The sequence below is a fragment of the Mirounga angustirostris genome, unplaced genomic scaffold (assembly GCF_029215605.1).
Source record: "Mirounga angustirostris isolate CCGP_5_RB_7025 unplaced genomic scaffold, mMirAng1.0.hap1 SCAF_12, whole genome shotgun sequence".
In the NCBI taxonomy this organism is placed as follows: Eukaryota; Metazoa; Chordata; class Mammalia; order Carnivora; family Phocidae; genus Mirounga; species Mirounga angustirostris.
Genome location: NW_026991720.1, coordinates 81,501,610 through 81,521,891, shown reverse-complemented (window position 1 = coordinate 81,521,891; position 20,282 = coordinate 81,501,610). Strand labels below are relative to the sequence as shown.

Here is a 20,282-nt window from a genome sequence, read left to right as displayed (position 1 = left end):
TGTTGCAAGAGCTTTGAATCACTGTAGAGCATTGAGTGAAACCTCAAAGTACACTCTGGAATTTTTAGAAAATGCATTTTTTCCTGATATTTTACATGTCAACTATGCCTCATATAATTTACATATTGGCTAGAATGAAATCATATAAAAAACAAGCCACTAGTAGAGCTCCTGACTCATAGAAGGGCATTCACTGAACATTTGGTGACTTGTTAGGTACTAATGTCAATGAAACATTTCATCTCCAACAGGCACATTAGAAGCCAGATTAGTATTGGCTTCCCCCTTGAGGAGCCACGATTACCTCATGTCTCACTTCAAACAATTTATTTTTCTTGTATGCATGGCTGAGTTCAAGAGTTCTTTCCTTGTTTTAATTGGATATATTCTTTGTTCCTTTTTTGTGTGTATAAGTCCTGTAATACAGTAAGGACATCCAATAGAAGTCTCAGAGTTATCTGGAAAATTTTTATACATAAATGTTTCATTTGGAGAGTTTCCACATAAAAAAATGGATATGCACATATGAAAATTTAAAAAAAGAAAAGGTCCTGAAGAGGAGGCTCCTATTAGAAAGTGGCATTCACCTAAACTCATGTATAAAGCAGAAGGAATAGATTAAAAGAATGAGGATCCCACGGCGTGACATTCCATATCAGACTCTGAGAAAACTAGAAGTTCTCTTCCATCAGGTAAGTTAGTTTAAATGACTTCTTTCACATTTTACTATTATAATACTCTATATATTTTCTCTCAAATGTTTGCTGATATGCCACAGCCCTCCCTATATGTAATGCTTTTCATAGTTAGCAATCAATACAAAATGTACAAATTAGGAAATGTTAAATCTAACAAATCAACAGCCTTTTTCCAAAATTAAAAGACAGGTTGAGTCTGCCTAAGCACATTACAGCATACACAGAATTTAGATTTGGTTCCAAATCTCAGAGGGCAGAAGCACACACCTTAGCACTAAGGCCCTCTTGTTCCAAATCACAAAGAGCAGAACTAGGCCCAGGCAGGTCTGTGTCTGGACTCTGCCTGATCTGGGATAGTTTCAAACTGAATCAGAGGCAGCTCATTTGGACTTTCAAATAAAATTGTATAATCCAGTAGAATAAACTTCTAAAGGAAAAATTGGGTTTTACTCTCATTACATGAACTTTTGAGAACAGGCTGTTCATTTCTCTAGTAGTCTTTGCACACTCAGACATAAGGTCTCTCACCCTCTCCTTGGAGTGACATTTTGTCTTTTTGTCCTATGACTCATGCATGCTTCTTGCTGTTCTCCCCACCACCCCCACCCCCGGACACAAATAAAGGCTTACAATTTGCCCTAAGATATGCTTCAGAAGCAGCTTTACAGTGATTCACTTCTCTGTGGTCCTTCATAGTATTAAAGCATACCCTTAAATCATGAGGAAAAGACCAAAGATGTCATTACAAATGAATTCATACCATCAATTAACCATAATTTGCAAGAATCATCACTCATCTTTCATTTTCACTTGGTAGTCATGATTTCCTACAAGAAATGTTTCCAGAATCCACACTAAGTGTGAGGCACTGTGGTAAATGCAAGAGGTTGTACCCTAGTCTGGGTTAAAGTCAGTATCATGGCCACTTTGTGAGCAGAAATTCCATTTCAGTAAAAAAACAACATCTGCTATGTTAAACTGCCCTCTTCAACTGAATTTTAATACTTCTTAATTAATCTATTAGTAAGTTTCCTTGACTTTACAGTCATAAAAAAGTTCTAGGCAAAAGAAATGTATCCCTGATTTTATATATGAACATATCTCAGTAAAGTTTCATATATGAATAAACCCATTTCTCTGAAAATATTAAGAAAATATTTTAGATAGAAGGATCCCTTTGAATTTCTACATTTTACAAGTAGAAAGTGGAGATTGGTCCAAGATCAAAAGGCTATTAAGGAAAGAATCAAGGTAAAGTTTTTTGACTCCATCATAGAAGACTTTTAACCACCTAACTAGCCTCTATCTAATTGCTACAAAAGTTTGAGGCCCCCTTAACTAACTTTTTAAACATGGGATAGGCTGTGAGACTATCTGATCTTAAAAATACCACTATGTTCCAATTTGGCAAAGAAATGAACGAAACCCATGTTCCACAGACTGCTGTATGGGCAATTCCAGAGTGAAGACGAGCAGCAAATACCTTCCAGCAGTGTAAACAGAAGGACCAGGCAGAGGGAAACTTCCAACTTGCAGTAAACGTGGACGCCGAGAACAGAAGCCGTGCACTCTCAAACTGCGGCACTGTTGTTCGTGGAAGCTGGTGCAAGGCGACTGAGATAGAAGCTGCTGCCACATGTTCAGCAGAAATACTGAAGTGACTGTTTCTTTGTAGAATTTCTTCATGTGTTTATTACTGCTTTGATGTACATCATAAATTTCTGCCTAAAGGTCACAAGATTGTGATGACACATCACAAGCCAGGTTGTAATAATATGTTGACTGTTGAGGAAAACTGTGTAAAGACCTGAAGAATAATAAACATTAAGGCTAGTGTATGAATTACAAAAAAATAGATTACATGTCCTTTAAAATTAAAAAAAAAAAAAAAGGATTCTAAGGAAATCTTTGGTTCCCACAGATACAAGTAAAATGTTTTACTGTTGAGTTGAAGTCATTCTTCTTATGAAGTCATTTCTGTTGCAAACTTTCACAAGATTACAGTTTTGTGACAACATTTCTCTTTAGAATGAGAGAAGGAAGATGTTTCTTTATGTTTAAATTTTTTAACTTGTTGAATATTTTGCAACTTGGAATTTTCCCCTATAGTTTAGTTCTTAAGCAGAATACTACCCAATGTCTGAAATGTAAATATAGTTTCTTTTTATGGTTTCAGACATTAGGAACATAGCTCTTCTCATTTTTCTCTCTTTAATCCCTAGGTCGTTGTGTAAAGAATAATTTTTGCCTTCTTCAAAAAAAAAAAAAACAAAAACCTGTCCATTGATGAATTCATATAAATTCCAATAAAGTAAAAAATGTAACAGCTTTTTGATAATGAGTTTTAAATACATGAGTCACTTCAAAGTAATTGTTATACCCACATAAATTTGTTAAGTTTGAAATCTGTTTTCAGTACTACATCCCAGCATAGGCACCTATAACCTCAGCCACACCGCCCCCGCAACACCGCCCAAAATCCCACATTTACGTATCTGCGTGCCTTGCTGCCTCAATGATTCTGCCTCTGCGGTCCTAGTGAGCCATTAGTTTATATAAACCTGCTGTGCTAAGCATCTATGACAACAACCCTGCTGGTGACATATTGATTTTTTAGTTTCCGTTGTCTCCCTTGAGCCTTTAGAGAGCAGCTGTGTTTTTTGGTAAGATTCCACTGAGCCCAGAGCATACTCAACATTATCCATTCAAAGTAATTCAAATAGAGGGATAATTAATCACTGGCGAATGCATCCCCTGTTGAAGATGCTAACAGCAAAGACCAGTCAGCAAATTAATTAATTATAGCTTGGCACATAGTCATTTTTTTTTACTCTTGTGAGTTTATTTTATTTCTAACATCTGGCAAAGCGCTTCTCAGTTGGCATTTGTGCAATAAACATATACTGTATATGCAGTATGTGTTCATATGTCCAGGTATTTATGAAAAAAGGCTCAGCTGAGCATGTATGTACAGTCAGAAATTAAGTCTTTTTTTTAAAGATTATTATTATTTATTTATTTTTTTTATTCATGAGAGACAGAGCAAGAGAGAAAGGCAGAGGGAGAAACAGGCTCCCAAGGAGCAGGGAGCCCGATGCGGGACTCGATCCCAGGACCCTGAGATCATGACCTGAACCGAAGGCAGATGCTTAACCATCTGAGCCACCCAGGCGCCCCAGAAATTAAGTCTTAAGGGCCACTTGCATTCACAAGGTTACCCATGGCAAGTGACCATTAGAAGTTGCTTGGTGAGCAAGGATTCAGAATTCTATGAGTTAGTTAATGTATTTAAAATTGATGAAGTCAGCTTTGTGCTAAAAAGTAACCAGCATGTAGTCTAGTCCTCAATGCTGAATAATATGGTTGAATTTATATAAACATTTAAAAATCTCACTGAGTCACTATTATAACAAGACCAATAAGAAAGGAATTAGGATAGTTCTAGGTAACAGATATTAGTTAGTTTTTCTCTCATTCCACCACTGACCACTAAGATCTTTAAATGTGTACATGTATGTGTAAAATCACTAATAGGTTATGTTAATTAAACTATGACATATATTTGCAGCTTCTCAGTGCTTAGCTTACACATAGTTACTAGATAGTTAAATGATCCAATGAAAAGATTTCTATTTTAATGTAGCTATGTAATTTTATAGAGCAGATCCAAAATTTAAGGCATGATTTATCAAGGAAGTTTACATATTTTCACATGGAATCCTTATTTAACATGTTGATGAAGTTTTAAATGAAAAGACTTATTAAATGTTGAAACAGATTGAGCTTACCAATTTGTACATAGCATCCAAAACAATTATTTCAATTTGGTATACCAGAAATAGGTTGAGAAAACAAATGTCAATAAGTTGAGAAGAGTGACCCACTGAACACCTCTCACTGAGGCTTTACCTTCAGTAAGCACTAAATTCAGAATAAAGTAAAAAGATTAAATTGATGATTCAACTCCCTAAACCAAGATTAAATAGATGAAAAAAATTCCCAAATCAAAGCTTTGGTAGTATGTCTAACAAATTACAGCATTAAAAAATACAGTAGCCTAAGGCAAAGGTTAAAGAATATTACCTTCAATCCGCCAAACCAGTTTTGAGATGCTGGTTACAGATTTTATGGTTCTTAGAGTTAATTATAACATGGATTTTTCTATGAATTGAAAGCACTTCTTGCCCTGAGTATACAGAGTAATTGAGACTAGATACCAACCTGCAGGTGCATATCATGGTAAAGACTCTTAAAAGACTCCAAACATCTCTCTAAAGCAATGTTGAAACATTTAACACAGTCTAGTATAGAGGCTTTATAAATATTGAATTTTTATGTTATCTTAGACATCCCAAAGACTATTTTTGATTTTAGTTTAACAATAGTAAATAGTCTATATAAAGAATGCAGTTTGGGGGAAGGGCGCCTGGGTGCCTCAGTTGGTTAAGCGACTGCCTTCGGCTCAGGTCATGATCCTGGAGTCCCGGGATCGAGTCCCGCATCGGGCTCCCTGCTTGGCGGGGAGTCTGCTTCTCCCTCTGACCCTTAACCTCTCATGCTCTCTCGATCTCATTCTCTCTCTCTCAAATAAATAAAATCTTTTAAAAAAAATGTAGTTTGGGGGACAGAAATATAGATTAATATTCTTTGTCTAAAGAAGTCTCTCTACATATTTTAAAGATTACAGATTTATACATTATAAAATAAAATGTTTTAGAAAGATGTCTCCTGACATTGTTTTCCCCTTACACCATTTAAAGTCAGAGATAATTCCTGAGATGGCCTCTAGATTTAAAAAGAAATAATTTTGTAGTTAATATGAAAGTATTGACATGAACACTAAGTTTATAATACTAATGTAGTGGAGACATCTGAAATGAAGGAGATACATCCTGGTATGTATTTATATAGTAATTAACAACACAGAAGATCTGATATCATTCTTAAGTGTCTGAATTTTTGTCTATGCCACTACTTCTGTTCCATGTCTCACAAGTATAATGTCCTCGAATTGGCTTTGATTGCGCTTAGACATAGTAAACATTTTAAATATTTATAACCACAATAACTAAAGAAATATGCTAAGTCCAACTAAGGAGACAAAGTATGCTGTATTTTGTCTCATAGTTGAATGCTAAAAAGTATTTTGATTTGATCATATATTTGAAATTGTGTATCTTGAATTCTATATTATAAAAATAAAGGTCTTTTTTTCCCATTTGATCTCACAATAACCCTGTTGAGAAAGGACAGTTATTGATATTTTCATTTAGATAAGAGAAAAAGAAAGACCGTGAAGTTTAAGGGACTGGAATAGTCAAATTAAAACTAGAATCTAGGCCTCAGTATTCCTAATCTTGTATAATTTGTATTACATATAATCACATACATACAATCTCCTTTTCGTATTATGAAAAAATCTGCAATTACTTATCATCGATGATTCCCTTTTAATAAAGTGTCATTTTCTTCTTTCTTGTATTACCACCTGTCCCTGTGATTGACTTTAAATACCTGTCATATAAGTTCTACATTATAATTCAGTTTAACCTTAAAATACATTCTTCTCTGGGCACCTGGGTGGCTCAGTCAGTTATGTGTCTGCCTTCTGCTCAGGTCATGATCTCAGGGTCCTGGGATAGAGCTGGGTGTCAGGCTCCCTGCTCAGTGGGGAGTCTTCTTCTCCCTCTTCCTTTGCCCCCCACCTCCCCACTTGTGCTCTCTCTCTCTCTCAAATAAATAAAATCTTAAAAAAAATACATTCTTCTCAAAGAGGTATGGTTACTAATTGAGTATGCATTGTTAATAAAAATGTGTATTTTAGATAAATACAACAAATCAAAGTAATTGTATATATTTCCAAATAGAGTGCAGTGTTGTAGAGATGTAGTTATTTTAAGCATAAATGTGATGACAGAAATTATGACACATCATATAGTGTAAAAAGAAAAAAGAATGCATTTGTGTAGCACCCTCCTAAATAATACCCAGTGATAAACATATTTTTGTATCTATGAGAATGTTTAATAACACAGTCAAAAATAACTTACTTAGTAAAGTCAACCATGGAGTTGGGAGAGGGCGAATACCCATTCAAATTATATCTTTGCACTTTAAGCAAAATTAGCAACCATATTATTCAGTTTTTAGATGTTTGATGTTCTCAGATGCAGCCTATTGTTCTCATAATTGGAAACACTAAAATGTGCAGAAGTGAATCAGATTAGATGTGTGTTAAGAGAAACCATTTGTTTTCAGAACTCTAACATATTGAGGCATTGACATTGTGGCTAAGAAGTCTGTTGTCTTTGACAATCTGGGTACTTGTCCAATTTAATCTATCACATTTTCAATATGTAAATCTTTAACATTTATTGCTGTCACTTTTGGATAAAATTTTACCATGGCTCAATCAAGGGCAAGAAAAAAAGAAAGCTCATTTTTAGTTTTGATCTCCTCAGTGGCTGATACGGGCAAATGTTCCTGAAGGAAGCTGAGGGTCTTCCAAGGTTCCAAAGGTACCCTTTACCTGCCACACCCTTTTCAACATAGGCCATAAAACTCAATAAAAAGATTAATGACAAGGTTAAAAGTGTATAAAGGAATATGAAAGTAAGTTCAGAAAGCTTAAAATATTGAAAGAGTACTTGGTAAAATAAACTTTAGAAACCACTTCTAAACAACCAAACCTAAAGGCTCAAAAATGACCGAAGTTGCTTTTCACTTGAGGTTTGGCTGAGTTATTTTATTATATATACTTTCTACTTTTTAAATCTGTTGGTCTGAAGGCTGAAACACACACATTCAGCAGTGACTGAACTTTCCCCCTAGCTTGGCACATAATGAACTAACTACACAGTTCACGGAGTTCCAAAAATACCAAAGAAGAAGCAAGAGCTCAGTAATCTCTCTACAGAGAAAGTTCAGATTCTGGCAAAGTTGTTGTTGTTGTTTTCTAAATACTGTCCTGAATCATATATTATAGCATATTATCACTTTCTCCAAAACCCAAAACAGCAGTCAAATATCCTGTGTAACAAATAAATGCATTATCTAGGTATAATGCTATTATTTTATGACCTTTGCAGTATTGTATTTTAGTGTGTTTCTTTACAAAGCACATGCACACGTAATCTGTATGTTAACTGAGGCCTCCCTGAACTAACAAGATTTAATGAATCTTGCTTGAGACCCCAATTTCTGAGTCTGTTTCACTTCTTGGTTCAGAGCCATCTACATACTTCTACCCCATGTGAGATAGGACTTGGATGTTCCACCTTCCTGCTGATTTCCACAGAAATTTCAGACACACTCAGCATTTTGTGATGCTCAGCTAACTTAGATGGTCCATGAGTGAGACAGGAGTATCTCATCAGTCATTATTATTTTTTTTTTCAGGTTAAGCAGTAAAACTGCTATTTATTTTTTATTTTAATTTTTAAATTATGTTCAGTTAGCCACTGCAGAGTACATCATTTGTTTTTGATGTAGTGTTCCATGACTCATTAGTCTCATCAGTCATTAAAGCACGTTTGCCATCTTCCCTCTATACATACCCTTCTTGAGCCCAAACTCATGATATGTGTCCCTCCTTACTGTGCACAATCTATTGCAGTGGGTCTAACCCCCCTCCATCCTATCCTCCCCTTCTCATGATACCTCTACTGTTTCTGTACTAGAAATATCCTATAAGGCCAGTTTATCTTCTCCACCCACCCCCGAAATTCTGATAAATGCACTTTATCCATTGCATTACATACACACATAAAATCTTCAAATAACTTGGGACCCATATAGAGGAATGAGAATGAGGAAAAGAGAACCGAAAAGCAATGAAAAGCAAGAAGACATAACTATGCTTCCTTTCACATTTTTTTCTTGTTTTAAGTGATAAAATACATGAGAATGATCGACTGATTAAAAAAAAATTTTTTGAAGGGGAAATACCAAATTTCTTTAAACAACAAACAAAAATATTCAAATTATTTTCTTGAGTCCTGGGGGAAAATAGTCTACATTTTCTGCTGAATATAATAGCCTAAATCAGACTAGAAACTACAAAACTACAAGGACTAGTAATTTCACCCACTTAACTAAACACATTCTCTTGACTACTGAACTATTATACTTTGCCTAAATCATGATTTTTTTTCCCCACGCTAACTAGAAAATTGTATAACTATGAACATTTACCCTTGAATGTAAAAAGCATTTGAAATCGTGGAATTCAAACAAGAATGATTACCTAGGAAAATTTATTTTTTCCCTCTGATTCTTCTAAAAGTACATACCATAAGCTTGGGATAATAACCTCTGCAAAAGTTTGAAACAGTAAATGTCTTTTAAAAAAAACATATATTCCTCCATTTATATTTCTATCAGTTATAGGCTGCTTCATTTAGAAATACAGCTTTGTAACTACTCCTTGCATAATGTTAAAATCTTAGGATCACATACAAAATCATTGGCTTGTACAGAGTTTCTTTACAAGAGACAATAAACTATTGCTTTACAAATTGACTAAGATCACTGTGACATTTGATTTATCTTGCAGTTCTCTGTAATCTTTCACAGTTAAATGATGAATACATACCAACGTTTTAATGGGAGACTTAGCACAGATTATTGAAATGTATTTACAGAGAGACCAATCTCCACTTCAACAGTTAGTGGGGGTCTTTTTAAAAAAAATTATTCTAATACCAAGGTCATCTATATCTCAGAGTTATATAGTCTTTTATGTACAATGCTTCAAAGATAGTCATCATATTTTCTTCTTTTCATATGACTTTCTACTTTATTATAGACCTGTGATTAAGTTCAGTGTGTATATTGCCTAAAAAAGGAGACAGAAGTAGGTCCCAGACATTGTAGGAAAATGATGTACTAAAAAGCTCTGAAATCCAAGGGGAAAAAGAGAAAGAGCATCCTATAGCTAACAGATCCTATAGACGCTCTAATATTTTTTGAATTTTTTGAATATAAGCCACTAGATCATTTTTCACAAACATAGATTCTTCAAAAACATGTTCTCTAACATTCGTTTTTTTTCTCCAAGTTATTTCTAAAGATTCAGGTTTAAGTACTTTGCTCTGGATCTACTCAAGTTCCTAAATAAACTCCCATTCTGAATAACTGACTCCTCTGTTAAAATTTGGGATGTGTGGCTGTATTATGATCTTTTTTCCCCACCATTTTTCATTTCTCTAGTGCAAAAATATTTTGTTTCTTGTCATTTTTTCTAAAAGAATGTAAGACATTGACTATTGTTAGAATATTTCCCTATTTTCCAGAAAAGAATGGAAGTCAGGAATGGTGCTGTATTAGACACTTAAAGTTGTACCTCAACCTCTTGAACCTAAACTCTTTCATCAGAGGATAATTAATGGAAAAGAGGCAGAAAATGTGATATCCAGAAGTTCTACTTATTTTTAAATCATAATCATCCTCTTTTGTTAGTTTATTTACATTGGTCTCCTTGTCTGGCTTTCCCTTTCTCTTAATGTTGTACCTTAAACTCCAACCAACTGCCTTGTCACGTCAATCAGTTTACCTCAACATCTGGGAAACACATTAGCCAGGTTAGTTTCTCCAGTCCCATTTCATCCTAATCCCTGGTATCAACATTGTTCCAATCCATCACATGATGTCTTAGACTCAAACAGAATTTAGGAAATTGATGTCTACGCCATTGTTCTATCAGATAGACGCTCTACCTTCTTTCCTGGATGCATATTCTTAAACTGTACTTTCTTTTTTTTTAAAGATCTTATTTATTTATTTGACAGAGAGAGACAGGCTTCCCGCGGAGCAGGGAGCCCGATGCAGGGCTCGATCCCAGGACCCTGGGATCATGACCTGAGCCGAAGGCAGACGCTTAATCGACTGAGCCACCCAGGTGCCCCCTGTACTCTTTCTTCAGGTAAAACTCACTTCTTTGTTTTTTTCCTTATCTCTTTAGTGTCATATTGTACAGTTATTATTCTCTGCATCTCCTTAATGGGATTGTATATTTCTAGAAAGCAAGATGTCCATCATTTACTGTTCTGCTCAATAAAGGACAGGATACCTTAAATGTGGTAGGTTCTCAATGAGAAATTTTTTAAATCAGGAAGTATCTTGAAAGGCTGATGGGGGTATCATATTGATATACAGCATTGTGTATTTTGTGTTACTTGTCATCCTGTGTTTATGTAGATTCTAACTTGCAGGTTACATGAATAATGCAGGGGATTATATTAAGGATATTTCCAAGGTATATCAAATAATTCCTGAAAACAAAAGACCAGACCTTATAAAAAAATTAACTTAAATTGCCCTTCAGCCATTATGAAACAGATAAGCATTTTAAAAATGTAAACAAACCTTAAAGTTACAAGGATTTTAATGTTGTGTCATGACTGAAAGGTAGCTGAAGACATTTGTCTACTTTGAATATATTGCTATAACTTGCCTGAGTTGTCACACATGAATGCTGAGAAAACTAACCCTATAGCCCAAACTGTTTCTGTCATTGTTATGATATAAATATCCAGTTTATACTGCAATGAGATAATTCTTTCCTTGGTAGACAATACAAATGCTTCAAACTACTTCCTGAATATTGTGAATTATAGTTTTAACTGCAGCAGTTGCATAAGAGAGTGTGTTAGGATATACTACGTTTTTTCCTTATTTAAATGGGGGGCCTCTATTGCTAAAGAGTATAAAAAAACACAGTGAATTAGATTTGCATATGTGCAATTTAAACTTCTTGTGCCTCCCTAAAAAACTAGAACATAAATCGTTCTTTATATCTTACACAGTTATTTCATTGTCCTCTTAGTAGAATGTTTATTGGAATTAACCCTTACATGATTTTTTAAATAGTTTTTATCGCAATGTTTATGGAAGTTCTTTTGAAATGTAGAGGATATGGATGCATGTTTCTACCAAATTTTTTTTTAAACAAAATTCACCTATTTCCCTAAAGAACATGCTTCCAAAGTAGAAGGAATTGGACCCTCTCTGATACTGGCTAAATAGCACTTCATGAGCTGTAGAGGCAGATGACTTTAAATGCTTTCTTTTTTTTCTCTTTTTAGATACTAACCATAAACAGTAGGTGTAAAACATCAACAAATTTTTATTTGTTTTTGGTCCAAAAACTTTCCTAGTTCACAGTACTCAATTTATCTTTTATGATTATGTCTTTTTAAAGCCTGAATAGATCCACTCTTACTCTTTCTTCTTCACGCTGCATTTCTAATTTCTCCATATACCCTTTACATGGATAGGTAGAGAGTGATGATGATACGGGAATACCGTAGACAAGCAACAAATATACCCAAGTTCTATTTATTTGCCTAGTGGCCAAGACATTTAATCTCTTAGACTTCAGCTGTAATATAAAAGGGCCAGATTAAATGACATCTAGTTCTTCTTTCAGCAATAGAATTCTCATTCTAAATATAGGAAAGTGATGCATATTCTTTCTGGCTACCAGAATGCCACTTGGCATTTTACTACAATTAGACTGTTAGAAATGGGATCGCAACATAAAACATGCCTCAATCACTAATGGCACCCAACCCAACCACCTGATTTCTTCCTAATTGATTTATTCCACCCACCCACACCCCCGCCCACACACATTCACATGCACACTCTCCATAAATCCACACTCTGAAAGTGCCATTTATTTTAGTTAAAACTTTTCCTAACCTAGTCTTTACTAATGGTGCTTAATCTCCATGTGGCTTTAAAGTAACAAACCAAGGAGTCTGTGTGTGGTGAGCATGTGGTCACGAACAAGAGGAAATCTGAATTTGAAGGGCAGAAAGCAATGGAAAATGGAAGCCAGCCGACTAACTCTGTTTTTCCAGCTGTTTCACTGGTAAAAGAAATTCTAATAAAACAGATAGTATTTCTTTATAGCCTCATTAGTTTTCCCTATGTAAACTGACAATGCAGGGCAGTGTTCCCTGAATCCAATGTTGAGATACAGTAATCTTTTAATTTTTAAAATATATTTCCTGATGATGCTTAACAAAGTGGCAAATAATGAAAAATGTTAAATGAAAATCTGCAGAAATTCTAATCCTTGATAAATAAAACTTCAATTCCTACTATACACATCAAATTATACATAGAGTGATTAGAATATTGCAGAGATTTATAAGATTTATACGTTTTAACATAAAAGGCTCTCAGTATTATATGGAATCTATTAATTATCTAGGTAGAAACAATGATTACTTCAAAAACACACAGAGGAGAATGCTCCAAAAAATCTCTTTGGAAACATCCAAACAGTTACCTCATTTTCTAAAATATCTCTGTGATCTGGAAAAATCAAGGTGATGATTCAATTTAGGGCTGTCTAAAACAAAGCTTATCCTACATAAATTAATTATGTCAACTGTTCTCATTTTTAAGTTTTTTTTCTACAATCCATCCTTAACATTGACTGACTGATCTTTAGGCATAAGATACTACTATATGAATAAAGTTTGTAAGCACTCCCTAATTATTGTTTTTCATAATATTTTCTAAAATGCTATAAAAAGAGAAAATACAGAGACTACAGTAATGTAAATGTAAGATTTGTGTTTAGTTTTTCATATCAATCACACTCAGTATTCCCACACAATTTTTAGCATAATCACATTACAATTCACATTACTCTATGATTTCTAAATTATCTTTTAAATAGCCCTCCAACTACAAACATTAGATTTGCTTATTCTTCCATAATAACAATGCAACTGTAGAGAACTTGAAAATGCTTCAGACTACAATCAAATCAGCATCTAAAAGTGATTACTCAGGGTACCCACTGGTGACATAATTTGTGTCAAATCAAGGTAACAGTAAAAACTCTTGTCCTCTAACCTTTAGTCATTCCACCTGTGGGAGTTCTTCTTCATTTTACTGTCTCCTGATGCCATCAATTAACCAAGCCTCAATCATACACCTATTATCAAGAGCAGGTCCATCTCAAGTTACCTTTTGTAAAAGGTATACATTTAAAAATAAAATAAATAAAAGGATAAAAAGGGAAACAAAAATTCATCTTAGCAGCCACCTAGATCAGCCTAATAATAGTGAACTAAACCTCAGCTCCAATAGGATCCAAATAGGATCTCAAATGACCCTCGTTCAACCATAGGGGTTGTTCCTTCAGAAGTGGCTGTCACAGGGTTGTCTACTGGGCCCTACTCTAGTCTTGCCATCTTGCAACTCGGCTAACCTACATCTTAGCCTCTCTTCCTTCTGTGCCAGCTTTTTAAAAATATTCTGCTTCTTCTTGAATCAACCTCCCAATGAAGGAAAGCTGATGAGACTGTGTATGGCAGGGTGGTAGGCTCTCAGAGCACCACCCTGGGAGGGAGAGTGGAGTGAGAGAGGCACAAAGACCCCTGAGGACAGCATGGGGTTGTGGAACTGTCCAGCAGCTTGCATGGCCTGCCTGATCCACTGGCCTGCTGGTTCTGAAAGTTAGTAATTCTTTTTACTTCTTCTCCCTCTAATTTTCTTCAAGTAATTATTAGAAAAATAAGGATCTAAAATGAACGAGAGCTAGACAAAATTATTCATTCTTGTCTCCTGGGCTGTGGGGCAGTGTATGGGGTTGTAGGGCAGTGACTAGAAATATTAAATTGGGGAATTTCCATCAAAACATAAAACAGAAAGTCCATTAAAACTCAATATTCTTTTGTTCCTTGTGGGATAAGTAGATCTCTGGAGGGAAGAAATGTCTTCTTGTAAGGTTGGGGACTGTAGGACATGACTAGCAGTAAAAGGGCTGCTTAGTGAAGACCACAGTCTTCAGAACTGCTCCCATGCCCAGGTCAATTCTGGCCTCAATTGGAAGGGAAGGATAAATGAAAACAAGAGAAGGTGTGCATGGCAGGGCACACAGACAGAAAAGAGTGCTCAGAGGTGCAGAAAAGGAAAGAATGAGAATCAGGAACTTGAAGAGCAGAAAGGTAACCAGCTGAGGAAAGCTGCTGGAATACAGTCTGAAGCTGTTTAACTGAGTGGAAGATTGGATACTGGGGAAAACAAAGAATAGAATGGAAATTCAGTCAAAGGAGATTAAGAAGAAGGTTGCATTTACAGTTTAAAGATTAAGGCTATGGTGATGGGTATTAAAGAGGGCACATTCTGCATGGAGCACTGGGTGTTATATGCAAACAATGAATCATGGAACACTACACCAAAAACTAATGTATGGTGATTAACGTAACATAATAAAAAAAATAAAGATTAAGGCTACTGTGTTACTTGGTTTAACTATAACTTTTAAATTAATTTTCTTTTTAATTTGCTATTCAGTACCTTTATTAATTGATAGTACAGTCAGATAGTATAGAACAATGGATCATAACCATGTTGAGTGAATACATAATAAAAATTTCTAAACTCTATGAACTTGGAAATATTTTTTTCTTTGTACTTACATCTTGATGTAATTGTCAATAAGAATTGACACAAAGAATAACAAGGGAGAATTTAGATGTAGTTTATGAAGACCATATCCAGAAGATTTGTTTTTTCTAAATAATTTCACAGATTTAAAAAATGAAAAGTATATGAACCCAAGGACTCAATCTGAAACAATTCTTATTAAAGATGAGTAACATTGAGCTCATTGTATAATAGAAACAGAGATATATATGTATCATCATAATAAAACAAGAATTTTTATATTGATAGTATATATATGCTCCAGGCAATGTTTTGTCAATATTTAGCAAAATATGGGCAGAACCAAATCACATCAGTCCTGCAGCTCACAGTACTTGGGAATCAGACTTCCATAATAACACTGTGTTGAGTATCAGAATACTTAATGTAAGATCTCTTTCCTTAAATAAATATGTATGAACCTAGGATATCTGACACTAGATTTTCAATGAAATGATTGAATAAAAAATTTTATGAGCTTTTTTTAGGCACAAAATAACAGGCTATATGATCACATCATTAATCACAGCCTAACCAAACCTTCTCTAACTTCTTCTGCTGATCTTAGTGCCTTGATAAATTCTATCCTAAAGTCTGTCAACATAGCCTGTTATTTTATGGACAGTTTGTGTCTTCATGCAAACCTCAATATATGCTCACATACCTACATATTTATGAAAAAAGAAGTGCTGTTTTTGATTCCATTCACTAACCTTTCTTACACGCTCTTTCCCAACTTACTTTTTCATAACTAATATTTTCATAAATAAGGACAAAAGTAAATGTATTATTTTGTTCAATTTGGTTCTATTTATGTTCAATATCATGAACATGGTGTATATTTTTTTAGGAAGATACGATATAAACCTTGTTTTATTATTTTTATTTCCTTTTTTTTTCTAATTATATATTCTTGAAAGAAAGAGTTCTATTTTTTTCTCTTTTATGCCCTAATGCCACCAAAGAGACAGCATTCTTCTAAGACTCTTGCTTTAACCAGAAATGATTTTTTATCTGTCATTGTGCCCAACTCTAGACCAAGAGTAGAAAACTCTCATGCTGGCAAGGTTTAGACAGGTGAACATAAATGAAAGGAAATCAGGCTAGAAGGGGACAGCCCTACTCAGCCCCCCATCTATCCTTTCTAGATCCTCTGACTTCTCAAGAACAATGAGAAATACACACCATCAACAAAAATCTGACTCTTAACTGTTAGCAGCTAATTCATTTTTAAATATTATGGAGCCAAGAACATTCTTTTTTAGGCCAGTGACCCACAAGTTTTCCACCTCTAGAATGATGTTTCTTAATATACACAGACAATATATTTCTTAAGGACATGGAGTGTATCCTAGTCATCTTTTAATTCCCTCAGCTTTATACAAAATCATAAAAATAACATCTAACATTTAGTGTATTTTTACTGTGTATCATGTCTTGCTAAATGTTTTACATACATTACCACATTTAATATTCATGATGAAAGTATTAGGTAAGAACTAATTTATCCTTACTTTATAGCCTAGTAAATAAAGTCCAGGGAAGTTGAGGGAATTGCCATGAGTTACATGGCTTCTAACTGGTGGAGAAATATTTCAAACCCAGGCACTGTGCTCCTAAGCCTGACCTATTTGCCTTAGCTATAGAGTGTACAAAACAGAAACAGCTGTTCCATTTTGGTTTAAATGAAGCAAAGGTAATGGTTAGGAGGGCCTATTCACAACTGTCCTGTGAATCATCCATTAAATATAAGTAAATAAAATCCTTCTACGTAACAAGTGAATGCATAAAATATAGTTCTTCCATGACTAGTTCATCGCACTGCCCTATAAATTCTCCATCACGTTTTTCCTCTTTACTACTGAGATAGCACAGACCCAAGAATGAAATATGGAAAAATGTATAATTTGTATTTTAGTATGTGTTCCCAGGAAGAGAAGATGTTGGATATATTGCCTAAGTGGCTTAAAAATAAACTGGGAACAACTGAGCTATAACACCTCATTTTATACACTGCACTAAACAATCTGGTGTTAATTGGGTGGGGGAAATGAGTCACAGTTTTGCCTGTTAAAGAGGGTGGTACAAGGAATTACTGCACTTCATTTTGGTGGGTGAACTCCAGAAATATATTAGGAACCTGAATATTATTTTAAAAGTCAAGCAATTTTTCCATTTGTCATGTTAGAATTAAATGATGACTTGAGTTTTATCAATGATACTCTCAAATGAATAAATGATAAAGGAAATATTCCTTTGACTCATGACCCTAAAATTAACCAATGTGGCTAATTTAGTATGTTACAAAAGTATTTTCCATTTGTGAAATTTGCATTTTGATACATTGAGTTGCATTCATAAAGTCTATGAAGCCAGATATTGGTATTTTATTCCTGGAAATATTTTAAGCATTTATTAGTTATTTGTCAGTTCTTCATTTACTTTGTTTTGTTTATATACTTTGCAAGACTTGCTACCAAGTCCTAAATAATAGGAGCACACCACATCTAATCATTTCTTTTAAAGGCAAAATATATATCTTTCCATTAAAGATCAGTCAATAAAGTTATAGATGGAAGCTTAGGAAAAAAAATCTTAGTTTGATGTGACTAGAATCCTAAAAAACACACAATGTCCTAGAACACCGTTTGCGGTTTCACTTAATAACTAGCTTATTTTCTTCTCCTTCATGAACTGCATCCAATGAGCAAACTGTGAATTCCAGAATTTGCCCATTTTATGTATATTGTGCATTTCAAGGTGTTAAACTTCTATCTTCCACAAAAACAGTTTTTTCCCCTCTAATGAAAGACATCATATTGGAACATTGAAACAAACACCATAAAGCTCTTGAGAATGGCCAAGTTTTTAATTCATGTTGTTTTAATATAACCATGTAAATATGACATATCCTTTATAGTCAATACTGACTCTTCAAAGCCCCAAGTACTCGGTTTTGTGTTCTGTTTACTGACCTGCTTATAACATTGCTTTGTTTATTTCTCTCTCATTACCCTTACACATGGTATTTTACTCCAGAAATCTGATTTGTAAGTATGCAGGTTTCATAAGCTAATAAAAGCCATGTCTTTTCTACCCACATAACAGTAATAGGATGACACTACTAAGCTCAGAGACCTAAACCAAGGTAATTCTCTAAGAAGAAGGTTAAAAGCATATTAAGAAAGGTCTCTCTGAATCACTGGCCCTTTGTGATCCTGGAACTCAGAGCTAGACAGAGTTTGATTCACTATTTTTGTGCTTTCTAACCTACTCCTGCTCCCCTCCAGTACTCTACATTGCTAGTGCAAATATAAGTCATTTGTTCTTTGATTTTCAAGTATTTATTAAGCATCTATTATGCATCATGGTCATTGAAGAGGCTGGAAAAGAAGGATATAGGAAAAAAGAACAGAACCTGTTCCCATTGCCATAGGTGACATATTTTTTTTTCCTGAGAAGAAACCTTCCCTATGTTACATTTACTCCCACTCTCCCTACCTCTACCACTACTATCTGTAAGCTCTTACCTTCTGGAGGGTCTGTTATCCCACAATCAGACACAAAGTACATACAAATGAATTGTCTAGGAGAGAGCATCAATTGCACAAACCTTTATTTTCTTAGCAGCAGACTCTATGACCAGTGATGTAACGTAAATCAAGACCTAGCTTAAGTTGTCAAGAACCTCACTGAGATGCCCCTACATTTCAAAATATAAAGGAAATAAAAATAGAACATAATTTTCTAGGTCATGGCTTTGAATTGGATCTTCACATTTCACATAGAAGTGAGTGAAGGGTATTTGTTCACTCTTAAAGGGTTGTCAACACTCAAGCTACATTATGGCTACAGTAATGATGATTTCTCTGGCACTGAAAATCTTAATTGTTGAGTAAAGGAGCTAAAATTTACTGTTTAGTGCTATCCTGGACACCATTAGAGCAATAGGCTGAACACAGCTCTTTCATTGTTAAAAATTCCTCGGAGATTTCATGTTCTCTCACAGAAAGTGAACTTTAGGGATTTGGGGACAGTGATTCCTAACTGGAAGACTGGAATCGCCTGGAGTATCTTAAAAACACTAGTTTCTATGCCTCATCCCTAGATATACTGACATAATTGCTCTGGGTGTAGTCTGGGCATCAGGATTTTAAAGCTCCCAGATGATTCTAATGTGTAGCCAACGTTGAGAATCACTGTTCTGAGGTCTTAGGTTTAACCCAAGCCATCATTCCTAAAACTCAGAATTACTGATTTTTTTTCCCTGGCTTAATTTCTTCTGTCTTGTAGCCTTATGATGAAGTAGTGGCAAACTGCTGATGGGAAGGAAAGCTCAGAGAAAGAATGACCTCTGGTATGGAACTCATTTGGGGGCATGGAAGATGTTTCTGAAGACCTAATTATTTTGAACCTCGGGTCTGGCTCCTTCATGCCTTTGCTCTATCCCTCAAATATGGCCGAGATTGTGGGGGGCAGAGAGGAGAGGGAGAGAAGGGGAGAAGGAGAGAGAGCACAGAGAGCATGCGCACATGCGCTGGAGAGTGAGCAAACGAGAGATCTGGAAATCAAGAAATGGAGAGGATAAAACCAGTTCCCCACCCCTACCACCACTCTATACAGTTGAGGATTTTCAATGCAGGGTATTTAAAGACAATTTGGCAAACTGGAGTCAAGCTGTTTGTCAACTGATCAGTCCGGTGGTGATAATGATTCTGCATAGTTACAGACACTGCTGGGAATTTGGAGGTAAATAAAACAAAACAAAACAAAACAAAGGAAACCCAGCAAAAGTGCTTTCCCTCAGAGGCTTGGAGACCTTTCCTCAAGTGCAAATGCCTCTTCTTTGGCATTCCAACTGAATTCCCCTCTCAATCTAGTTTATAACCATGATAAAAATTCTAATCCCTGTTAGCAGAATGATTAATGCCTACAATGGGTTTAAAGCCAATAAATATCTAAGCCAATTTAAGGTAATGTTTTTATTTCAAAACTGACCTCTTCTATGAGTTGTTTGTGCCTCTTTTATGGCCTGGTGCGCCTGGTATAATAGTTCTTTATGTAGTTGGCATATCCTGCTGACTAGAACAGGTGGTCACCAAGGAGAGGATTCATGCCATTCTTCTTTTTGTA

General features: G+C 35.0%; 1 protein-coding gene and 1 long non-coding RNA gene across 3 annotated transcripts in view; both read right to left on the bottom strand.

Annotated features, from left to right (window-relative positions):
• Positions 1 to 20,282, bottom strand: part of SEMA3C (semaphorin 3C) — a 181,516-nt gene that overhangs the window by 142,537 nt on the left and 18,697 nt on the right. The window lies entirely within an intron of this gene.
• Positions 1 to 20,282, bottom strand: part of LOC135362118 (uncharacterized) — a 67,609-nt gene that overhangs the window by 31,367 nt on the left and 15,960 nt on the right. The window contains exon 2 of the long non-coding RNA XR_010406553.1: positions 1 to 20,282. This exon is cut by the window's left edge and continues 31,367 nt beyond it. This is a non-coding gene — a long non-coding RNA (uncharacterized LOC135362118).